Genomic DNA, 12,089 nt, shown 5'->3' on the forward strand with positions numbered 1-12,089 from the left:
CATTATCAGCCTGCTCAGGTTCAGGAAAAGTACAACTATTGCTAAGAAAGGGCCTGTCTGTGCTCCAACTGTAAATTTTCCAATCTCTTTTTCTGGTTCTGATTTCAGACTTTGTTTAATAATATTATTTTGAATTTTTTCTGAGCATTGTTTATCAAAGGTGGTTAGCTATTCACCAAAAACAATCCATCTATCACAATTATAACAGCCCTCCTCAGGTAATCATGGAGAAACTTTGTAAGCAATGTCCAGGAATTTCCTAATGTCTCCTAATTGAACTGTGTAGGTACACAAGCATATGTCAGGACTATATATAAATGTATAAAAGAACAAAGGTTTGTTCTTTTATACATTTATATATAGTCCTGACATATGCTTCCCTGTCTGAAGGGAGTAGGGTGTCTATTTTCTGCCCCATTAAGTTTCTTACCCGCTCTCCACCACACTCTGCCTGGTCTGGAAACAGTGCAGTTTGATGGGCTCTCCCTTTGGAGTACTCATAGAGGTTGTCTTGACCATGTAGCAGTGCTTGGCCAGGAAGTGGTCACTCTGGCACCCATCTAGATTCCTGTCCATCTTTGTTCATGGGAGCCAGTTGTAGTGGCTGGTTTTATAAGAGTTCATGACATATAAGCCCTTTGATCTGAGGTGAGATGAATGGCGTGAGAGACTCATAGGGTGGGAAAAGAGCTCCAGTTTATTATGCCATATAGTCTTGTTGATACACATTTTTGCAAGTGTGATCAGCATGTGAACAGTAGGCAATCCCAATCACCATTCAGAGAAGCAGCTCATGGGCATTGCATATGCATGGCATCTGCCAATGGGAGGAGAGCCAATCCAGCAATTCAGCAGCTTGCTCACAGTCGAAAGGCTCTCTTCAGGCATCCATGTTCATATAGCCACTGGCTGTGACCCTCAGCTTACACTGTTCCCATGATCACAAATCAATGTTCCTTGCTCACCAAGGGCATTTCTATAATGTGGCAGAAAATTTATTGTGCATCAAGGGTTGAGGTGGCCTTGGTACTCCCTCTCAGCAGAATACCATTTTCTTGCTGGGTTAGATAAATAGAGCTGAGAATCATATGTATAGTGATGATAATTAACCCACATCAAATCAAACCAGTGATAATAGACACCTTTGCTTTACCCCTGATTGTGCTGGAAATGCCTCTAGAATTTTTCTATTACATATGATGGTGTATCTTGATTTTCAGATATTTACTATATTAAGGAAAGGTCTATTTATTTCTAAGCTTTTAATGTTGTTCTAAATTTTTAATGTTTTAATGTTGTTCTTAAAGAAATAGGTACTATATTTTGTTAACCCTTTTTTGGCTTATAATTCTTTCTATTCCCATTATATAATATCTAAAGATCTATCATATACACATTTTCTAAAGTTCTTTTGTGGCTTATAATCCTTTCTATTCCCATTATATAATCTCTAAAGATCTATCATATACACATTTTCTAAAGTTCTCTTTAGATCCTTAATTTTCCTGTTTATTTCATTGCTAGATCTGAATGGTATACATTTAAGGGTCCTTATTATGATATTTTGCTATTTCTCCTTGTTATTTGATTAACTTTTTCTTTAAGTTTCTTTAAGATTTTGTGTCTTTCAGTGTACATATTTTAAGCATTTTCACTATTTAACTGTCTGTGATACTCTTAAGCATAATATGATTTCCCTATTTTTCTCTTTTAATCATATCTACTTTTAGTATTGTCTTGTGTGAAATTATGATTATCACTGCCTTTTTTAACCATTGTCTTTTCTTACTATGTTTCATGTGAAGCATAATAAATTCTACTCAAGTCCCTCATCTTAACTTTATGTGAATCTTTATATTTCCAGTGTATTTCTTGTAGATAATGTATAGTCAGATTCAACCTTGGGAAGTATATTTTTTATACTTTTAAGAAAATTCAATAGTCTTTTCTAATAATCTAAAGTATCTTATGATCCTTCAGTTTAAGATAATTTCTCATTTCATTAATAAATGATTGACAATAACCAGTTTCACTCTAAAAGTTTGGTTTATTTCACAATTTATTTTTATACCTTATTTTCAATCATTTTTCTTCATAAATACTCAACTCTAACTAAAATGGAGTATTCTCTGTCCCTAGAACCAATCTTGATTCTTTTCACTTCTGTTTCTTTACTCATGATGCTGTTTCCAACTAAAATGCTTTTCACTCATCAAAATCCTATCCATTCTTTAAGGCTTAGCTTAAGGCCTACTTTTTTTAACCTTTTCTGTGATGACTGCGTTAGCACCCTGAACACCTTAGAATCAGCTAGAGTCAGGATAAGCAAAAGTCCTTGGTCTTTATCCTTTGTCTTTAGAGGTAGAATTGAATTGGATGGATGATTCTTCTTCCATGACCTTCATTCTTTATCTCCCGCCCAGAAGTGACTCTGGCTTGTCTTACTCCACCCCCTACTCCCTCCTACAATTCTCAATATACACCAATTTTCAAGCCAATACAGGATAGTGGGAAGGGCCATTTTCCAAGCTTATAGAGTATTGGCCAATCAGTAATTAGCCTTAAGTGCTTGGTTGTCCACCCTCACTGCATCAACTCAAGAGTTTCAGCCCTTTACACTTTTCTTCTCTAGGCAGAAGTGACCTATCTTTCTTCTGGACTATTCTAGTTCTTATTATAATACTATAATAAGAATTAACATCATTTGCCAACTTATTTTGTGGTTATATAAGTATCTTATTCCTCTTACTAGATTATTAGTTCATAGTAGAAACCATGAAACTATGGTTTACATTTTTGCATCCTCCAGAGAATGTTTCCAGAGAGATTAACAAAAACTCTTATTTTGACATTCATGTTCTATGTCCTAAGGTTCCTCTCAACTTTTACATTCAATATTTTAAAGACTCTGTGTTTTAACATCTAATCTCTTCTATTTTGTGCTCTAACATTCTTCTCATTTCTAACGTTTCATGTTCCCTATTTATCCAAACCTAATCTTGTTTCTGAACTCTTGGATACTCCCTGGATATCACACAAATGTCTCAAACATAATAAACACATAATAGAATGTAGTATTTTCCTCCTCCTAAACCTGATTCTCCTCCAAATTTAGCCAGTTCTGCTGAATCTTATTTTCTATTCCCAGATATTGAGGTTCACAATCTTGAATTTTCCCTTTCCCTCATTTCCCATACCTGTCCCTTTTCACTTCTCATTGATTCTACCTGTATAATGTCTTCAGCATATATCTCTTTCTTTTCCATTCACAGTTCAGACCCCTGGTATCACTTGCTTAATCTACTCTAATAATCTTCTAAATAGCTATTATCTTAGAATTGTTCCCTTCTCTAATGTATCTTTCATGCTAAAATAGTCTTCCTAAAGCAGAGGTCTGATCATGTCTCCCCTTCTTCATCCTTGCTCAGAAACCTCTGGTGTAATCTGTGCAAAGCCTTTACTAGTTGTTAGTGCTCTACTCTTCTGAATTTACTTGTATTAAAGGTATACCTTGGAGATATTAAGGGTTCAATTTCAGACCACCACAGTTAAGTAAATATTGCAATAAAGCAAATCACATAATTTTTTTGGTTTCTCTGTGCATATAAAAGTTACACTTATACTATATTGTAGCCTATTAAATGGGACATAGTATTATGTCCAAAAAACCACAATGCACATACCTTAATTTCAAAATATTTTATTACTAAAAAATTCTAGCCATCATCTGAACCTTCAATTGAGTTATAATCTTTTCTGAAGGAGGATCTTATCTCAATGTTGATGACTGATGACTGATGGGGAGGTGGCTGCTGAAGGCTGGGGTAGCTGTGGTAATTTCTAAAATATACAACATGGAGTTTGCTTCATCCATTGATTTCCTTCATGAAAGATTTCTCTCTAGCATATGACAGCATTTTACTCACAGTAGAACTTTCAAAATTGGAATCAATTCTCTGAAATCCTGCTACTGCTTCATCAACTAAATTTATGTAATATTCTTCAAAATTGTTGTGTCTCAGGAAATAAGGTAGCCTGAAGAGAAAGAGAGAGAAGGGGGAAAGGCTGTTCAATAGAGAAGTCCAAACATATATAACATTTATCAAGTAAGTCGGCCATCTTGTATTGGGCATTGCACAAGTCCCAAAACTTTTTTAATAGTAACATTAAAAATGAATGATGACTTATCACCATAACAGATGTAATAACAATGAAAAAGTATGAAATATTTTGAGAATTCCCAAAATGTGAAGAGATTTACACCACATGCTATTGGGAAAAAATAGTGCTGCTACATTTGCTTGATACAGGGTGGCCTTGTGGGAAAAACACTCATACAAACACACCAACACACACACACACACACACACACACACACACACACACACACACACACACCAACAGCACCAAAAAACAAAATATTGCAATATCTGTAAAGTTCAACAGAGTGAAATACAATAAAACAAGGTATGCCTATGTATTTTTCTTGGTATATTTGCAATGCCTTCCTCCCTACCCCCCAATTTTCCTACTCCCACTATAATGTAAGCTCCTTAAAGATGGAGACTTTCAGTTTTTGTCTGCTTTTAGTTCTCAGCACAATAATAATCACCTTATATAAAACAGAATTGCTCAGAGACGTCTCTCAGTAACTACATTGGTGATATGAATGAATCTGGGAGGTCTTTATCTTTCTCTTTATAAAATGAAATAACACTAAGTTCCTCAGCAATCTCAAGGTTTATGTTTTTCGGCATTCTGACTCTTTTATACCTTTACTCACCATCTTTCCTTACTTCCTTATGATGGGGCATTTCCCAAAAAACCCAGGAATTTCTACTTTGATTTCAGAAAAGGCAAATAAAAACAATCCCATTGTCAAGAAAGATAACAAAAAACATCAATTAATTGAAAACTATTTATAAAGTTCCTACTATGTGTACACAAATAAACAATGAGAAAATCTCTATTCTGAAGGATGCTGTTTCCTAATGGGGGAAATAAGTTTCTAGATTTGTACACATAAAATAAATACAAACATAATAAACAAAAGTAGCAATATGGTAGTTTGCGAGGGAAAAACTAGCAGTCAGGGGGATCAGGAAAGATTACATATAGAAGATTATAGATGATGAAAAAATATCATTAGTGATATTATTTAAATGATATATTTACCAAATGATATAGCATCCAAACTCATAAAGGAAATTTTAGCCAAACTGCAAAAAGTTATAGTAAAATAATAATTATAAAAAGCTGCAATCTTCCTTTCTCAGAGCTGGATACATCTAATAGATTTTTTAAAGGAAAACATAGACTTGAGTGGATCACTGGAAAGATTACTTTTATGGCATCTTACTATTCAGGACTTTAAAGCATATATATGTTTCTCAGTATCAATAGTGCTTCTATAAAAGTTATTATATTATAGTGCACTGGAAAATCATAAATATTGAGGCAAAATTAATAAAATAAAAATAAAATAAAATATTAACAAATATTTTGTTAATGTAACACAATAAAAAATTACAATCTAAATGGAAACAAAGTTACAATGATCTGAGTAACGAGTATGCCAGAGAGGGAAAAATCACAGATAACTATGTAAAAGACAATGATAGTAGTGAGACCATTCGACAGTTTTTAAGATGTAGTTAAATCAGTCTTCAAAGGAAAGTTACATCTCTGAAAACATATTTAAAAAGTAGAAAAAAGAATTAATGAACTGAGCATGCAATTTGAATTAGAAAATTAACAAATTGACAAAACTCAAACAAGCACAAAAAAGAAGAAATCTTGAAAAAAAATAGGGGGAAATTAATAACAGAAATGGGGAGGAATACTATAAAATGATTAACAAACCTAAGCTTTTTGTTGTGGTCTTTTTTTTTTTTTTTTGGACATAAAAACCATGCCTGTAGAACAGTGATCCTTTGGAGGGAAGATTTAATTTTAGGCCAGTACCCTTCTCAGAAAATGGTGTACAGAGAAGTACTCTTGGCTCTTCTCCTGCTACCCTCAAGACAGGAAATTTCAGTTTCTCTTTGAGATGGATGTTTGACTCCAGAGATACCTATCAATGCCTCTGTGAGTCTCATTTAGATACTCCATGCAGTCATACACATGAGCACCACATTCCTTATACATAGAAAGGCAAAAACATTGTCCCTGTTCAACAGGGACAAAATATCAATAATTATATAGATACAAATTGTATACAGAGTATGAACAAAGTAATGGCAATTTGGGAAGGGGGAGGCACTATAATAGGAGTCTAAGAATTACAAATGATTCTGAGTTAACTGATAGTTGATCTGAAAATGAATCTTTGGAGAAATGTATCTTGTCTTTAGTGGATTCTTAATAAATGTTTGTTTAATTGAATTCAGGAACATATCATTAAAAAAACATTTCAGTAAAGAGTATAATGAATAAAATGTCTTCTTTGGCTATACATACATATGCAAACACATACTCATTAATAATAATATTAACAAAGTGATTTAAGGTTTGTATTTTATGTGTGTTTTCTTGGTTGATCCTCACAACAATCTCATGGGGTAGGTGCTATAATTATCCTCATTTTACAGAGAGAAAACAGAGAAGTTGAAAGAGGTAAAATAATTTGCCAAAAGGACACAAAGCTTAGTAACTGAGATGGAATTTGAATTCAGGTCTTTTTAATTACAAGTCTAGTGTTCTTTCTACTATGTTTCATAGTTGAGATGACTTAGGTTCAAATATTGCACCTGTAAGTTTTGATAGAGGCTTTTAATCTTCTGTTAGGTATCTAACATTGTTTGGTCTCAGTTTATTTGTACAACAAAAGGAGGCATAGTAGACTACTGTGGAGTTTTGAAGGGGAAGATAAAGGGTCAGGTAGAAAATTCAGGGTAGGCTGATAGCCAACCTATTCCCTTGGCCACTCGGCTCTCTGTAGTTTTGCTGCCCATGAGATATTCCAGAGTTCTGAAATGAAATTACTCTGGATTCATTGAGTTTGTTATCATTAATAGACAGATCAATCCTACAATTCCTGTTTCATTCCTTCAATGTCTACAGCTTCAGTCTAACTTGTTCTTGTTGCTGAACTGGAAATTATGGAGCCACCTTGATTGAATCTCCAAGACAGTCTGGGAATTAATAAAGGACTCTTACCCCATTTATTGAACTACCTTCAGAATATATTCCAGGTTTCAGTTCTAAATATCCTCCACTTGGCCTTAGAATTTCAGAAAAACACAGAGGGCATCTACTAGCAGACCATTCAAGACTTAATGAAACAGGGTCAATCTTGCTGAAACATAGAGGTAAGTATAGTTGAAAATGAAAAACAGGGTTAACACTAGACAAAATATTGGTTTGAAATAGCCTAAATCTTAGAAAAACAAGCTAAGAATTTTGGAGGAATCTTGTGATTAAGGGGATTGCTTCTTGATTCTTCTATAGTTTGTAGGTTTATTGAAATTGAAAGAACAGGAAGAAGACCAGATTTTTAAAAACTGCTGAAAAAACTTTTTGTCGTGGGCAAGACAATATCAACACTCAGCTGAAGATTGGGAAAAGGTGGTTTTTATTGATAAACTTCATTTCTGATCCAAGACTGTATCGAAATTCTCATCTGAAGAAGTCTAACAATAATATTATAATAAGAATAAGAATTTCACATCATCAGACTGATCAGACTGTAAAACATTCGCACAAAAAACTGGTTTGAGTTTTTTTTACTTCACAAAGGACTGGAAGTCTTATCCCCTTTGAGGGAATGATACACACACGCACGCACACACAATCACACACACACACACACACACACACACACACACACACTTTGGGAAGTAGAATTGTTAGAATTGCAGAACTTCCTAAATGAAAATGGAATACTACAATATGATCTTGCATCATGTCACCAATCATAAAAAGATTATGGGTTATGGAGGGATAGAACTCCTATCCAAAAATGACTACTCAGAGATCACTCAGTAGAAGACAGAAAAGTTATTAAAAATCTCTAGAGGATGAGCCATCCCATCGCGCAATAAGAAAGAGAAAGCTCACGGAAGGAGAGCTAAAGAAGTAGTATAGCTTTTATACAAGAAATTACATCACAAGTAAGAGAGCATTAAGAAGGGGAGGGGGAGGCATTAAGTTGTTGCTATTTGGAGAGATTGGAATGGAAGGTTTCAGGGAAATCTCCTGATTTCTAGAAAACAGAAAATCAGGCCTTCAGGCTTAATCAAGCAGATAGTGGTCCAGCTAATAGACTACATATCGATAAATGTCAAATACCAATAAATGTCATCAGCTCAGGTTAAGTAAATATGTTTCTAGCTGGCCAAGGCTCAAGTAAATATGAGCCTGCGCATATTATACAAGTCATAGGGGAAACACAGAAATAATGAAAATAAAATACAGAAAAAGAATTCATACATTCCTGTAAGTCCTTCACCTTATCTCTCTCTATTCCATACAGGTTATAATAAGACGAGGTTTGGAAAAAGTCAAATGTTTGTCAATGGTATACTTAAAATTCAATATAAGTATAGGTTCTTGATTAAGAATTAAAGAATATCTCTTAAAATCTTGTGAACTCAATATCAAATCATGTGAAGAAGGTACAACAAAAGGGTATATTGGATATGATTGTAGCCCTTCAATGATGGAATTGGGCAGAGCTTAGGAGTTTTATTTTGGAAACCTTTAACCCCTCTGGCTTAATCAATTATTTACCTCTAAATAAATCTCCTTATTTCGAGGAATTGTGTGATTTCTCATAAAATCGTTAACTAAGGTAGACTGAACCTATAGCCTAAGTTTTAGTTTATGAAACTGATGGGTTTGGGAAAAATGAAATTATTTGTTCAAACATTACAAAATTATTTGTTCAAACATTACAATAGATTGCTCATATCAGATCAAGCAAGCATTTGCAAACATTGCCTAAGTTTACGTGGTCAGCTTGTTACAAACACATCTGCAATAAGTCAACTATATTTGGCTTGACTAGATTTTAACAAACCTTTGCTACTTCCATCTGAGTGGCCAGTGAAAATTAACCAGATGAGGGGAGAGAATCACTGGTTCCTGTGGTTTTTGACTATTTAAATCATCTCTTGGCCTTTGTAAAATCAGCACTCCTTTCTCTGAGACTCCACTGAGAGGAATGCTCACTTCTCTTCTGAGAATCTAAAAAATTTTATGGTCTTTGAAAAATCTCTGAATAATCATTTTGAGTAAGGAATTGTGTTGCACACAGGGTGAAGGCTGTACTTACACAATTAGACTCTTCTGAGATGCTTAAGATGAAATTCAAGAGGTGCATTCCTAGCAGTAAGGGATTTGTGGGAGAAAAAAGGAGAGAGCTCATCTTCTTGAGGGTTCAAGTAGGTATACAATATTTGAAAAGAAACTAGTATTTCTTTATGTTGCGTAATTTTTTTTAAATATAAAAAGTTGTAAGCCTTGTCTTCCTTCAATTAATTTAAGTATTTTGCTTTGTCATGGGTAATTGAACAGAACTACATTTCTTCTAATTCTGCCTGGCAGAGTCTTTGAGATGTATTTATATAAAGATAGTCATAAGAATTTTTTGTTTGTTTGAGGAGACTGTAGATAACTTTGAAAAGAGCAGTTTTAGTTGAGAGTAGGCAGGGATAATGAGTAGCTAAAACCCTGGTAGCCTGAAATGATGATGGTATCATTCACAAAAACAGGCATTTGGAAGAAGGGGAGATGTTTGGGGAAAGTAAGGTAAATACAACCTACCCTTGACTGTACTTTGCTACTCCCTCTCATTTCCTGAAAAATGAAAATTAGGATGTCTTCATTTGCCTAGAGCACATATTCAACTCCTTCAATGGGACAGAGTATAATAGTTTTGCTTGAATGTTTTGTAAGGTCCCTTGGTTATCTTGTAGGGTCCAAGGGTCGTCTCTTGGAGAGCAAAGGAGACCACTGGATTTGGGGAAGGAAAAGAGAAATGTTGAATGGATTGGATCAATCATGTTGGAAAAAAGTCTATAACTAATAATAGGAGGTATTCTTGAAGTCATTTTACATCTTCCTGCTTGGAAATCCCTGCAATAAAATAGAACATCATTCATTATGCTATTTTTGGTTGTTTTACCAGGTATTGCTGGACTTTGAATTGAATCAAAACTATAGCTCCTTTAAGGAGAAGGTTGCACTTTCTCATACAAGTTGGCCTGTTCTGAGATGAACAAAATGAACTTTAAGATCTGTATTCCTATTATTGTTCTGTAAGAAATGACCAGCAGGATGAATACAGAGAGGCTTGGAGAGACTTACATGAACTGATGCTAAGTGAAATGAGCAAAACTAGGAGACCATTATATACTTCAACACGTATTCTAACAGAAGTGGATTTCTTCAACAAAAAGACGATCTAACTCAGTTTCAATTGATCAATAATGGACCGAAGCAGCTACACTCAAAGAAAGAACGCTGGGAAATGAATGTAAATTGTTTGCATTTTTGTTTTTCTTCCTGGGTTATTTTTACCTTCTGAATCCAATTCTCCCTGTGCAACAAGAGAACTGTTCGGTTCTGCATACATATATTGTATCTAGGTATACTGCAATATATTTAACATATATAGAACTGCTTGCCATCTAGGGGAAGGGATGGAGGGAAGGAGGGGAAAAATCGGAACAGAAATGAGTGCAAGGGATAATGTTGTTAAAAATTACCCTGGCATGGGTTCTGTCAATAAAAAAGTTATCATAAAAAAAATCTATATTCCTAACAGGAAGGGGTTAGGGGAGAAAAGAGGAGGAAGAGTTCTGCTTCTTGAAAGTACATGCACAAACATAAGGAAAAAAAAAAAAAAAACTAGTATTTCTCTTTAGTGAATACTGTAGCTGTTTCTGCATTACAGTACAAAATTTTACTAGATACATTTTGGTGCTTGTGACTTAAGAACTGCTTGAGTACTTTTTCTTTAAAGGCTGAATGGAGCGGGGGAAGGGATGTGTTTCTGCGGAGGTCTCTTTGAAGGATGTTTTATAGGTTCTGCACGTGTTCAGTGAAGCCGAAGTTCCAGGTTGCCTAATACGAATAGCTCAAGAACAACATCCTCAACTCCAGATAGTAACTGGACCTTGCCTGCAATCCTTTGGACTGCATTTTCTTCCTGGTTCGTGGTAGCCGTGTAGGGATAGCTTATTAGGACTGGAAGGTGGACCAGAAAATGGGGGGAGAAAAGAAATTTCCCACACTTCTCTGCTTTTATCTGAGGGCACAGTGGAGTATGGCTAGTTTTTGTCAGCATAGGAGGAAAATGCAGTGTTTTCGAAAAACTATAAAAGCTCCAAACTACATTAACATGCCCAAAAAACTATGGAAATGATGAACAAATCTAAACTATTCCCCTCCTCCCTTTTAAATTACTAACAAAACTGGATTGGCCGAAAGAAGTCGAATGGCTAAGAATATAATTTGTTTCGTACCTTTGTCTACAGTTAGGAACTAGCCTTCTAGCGTAGTCCTTCATATGGTTGCAAATAATTCCAACATCTTCCCCACCCCCTTGGCTTAGCTAAAAGAATGACGGGATGGTGCTGAAACCGCCACAGAAGAGCCTGAGTTACAACCTCCCCCACCCCTCTTCTTTTCCCATTCACTAAGAATGAAGCGGGAAGACCCGTTTCTTTTAGTAGTCCTATTCTCCAGTGAGGAGAAAAGGGGACGAAGCTTTTCTGCAGCCGAAAGCTCTCCCACCTTCACGCAGCCGTTAAGGCACACAAGCAAGACAGTCTCCACTCCACTGCCACCTCTTGCTGGACACGCAGGGAAGCCTTCCTTCCTCCCGACTAGCACGCGTACCTATTGACCCTTCCTCCCATTGCCCCCGGCATCGTTGCAGGAGCGCCCCTCCCAGGCAAAAGCACCCTTCCCCCTTCTCCACCGCTTCTCCCCTATTCTCCCCATCCCTTTCTATCCCATCTCCGCCTTATTCTCCCTCATTCCGTTCGCCGTGACGTTTCACCGGCGCGCGCATGCGCCTTGCATCCCTTCCATTCCCCTTTACTCTCCCGCCGCCGCCTCCTGGAGAGGTGGGGGGTAGAGAG

At 35.8% G+C, this 12,089-nt stretch overlaps 1 long non-coding RNA gene across 1 annotated transcript; it reads right to left on the bottom strand.

The window, feature by feature from the left end:
* Positions 1–3,684: 3,684 nt before the first annotated feature.
* LOC127557902 (uncharacterized) lies at positions 3,685–11,919 on the bottom strand. The gene is made up of 3 exons (XR_007952651.1): positions 11,469–11,919; positions 9,766–9,954; positions 3,685–4,035 (listed from the first exon to the last, which is right to left on the bottom strand). It is a non-coding gene; the product is annotated as an uncharacterized LOC127557902 (long non-coding RNA).
* Between the last annotated feature and the right edge of the window lie 170 nt (positions 11,920–12,089).

The sequence above is a fragment of the Antechinus flavipes genome, chromosome 3 (assembly GCF_016432865.1).
Source record: "Antechinus flavipes isolate AdamAnt ecotype Samford, QLD, Australia chromosome 3, AdamAnt_v2, whole genome shotgun sequence".
Taxonomy (NCBI): domain Eukaryota; kingdom Metazoa; phylum Chordata; class Mammalia; order Dasyuromorphia; family Dasyuridae; genus Antechinus; species Antechinus flavipes.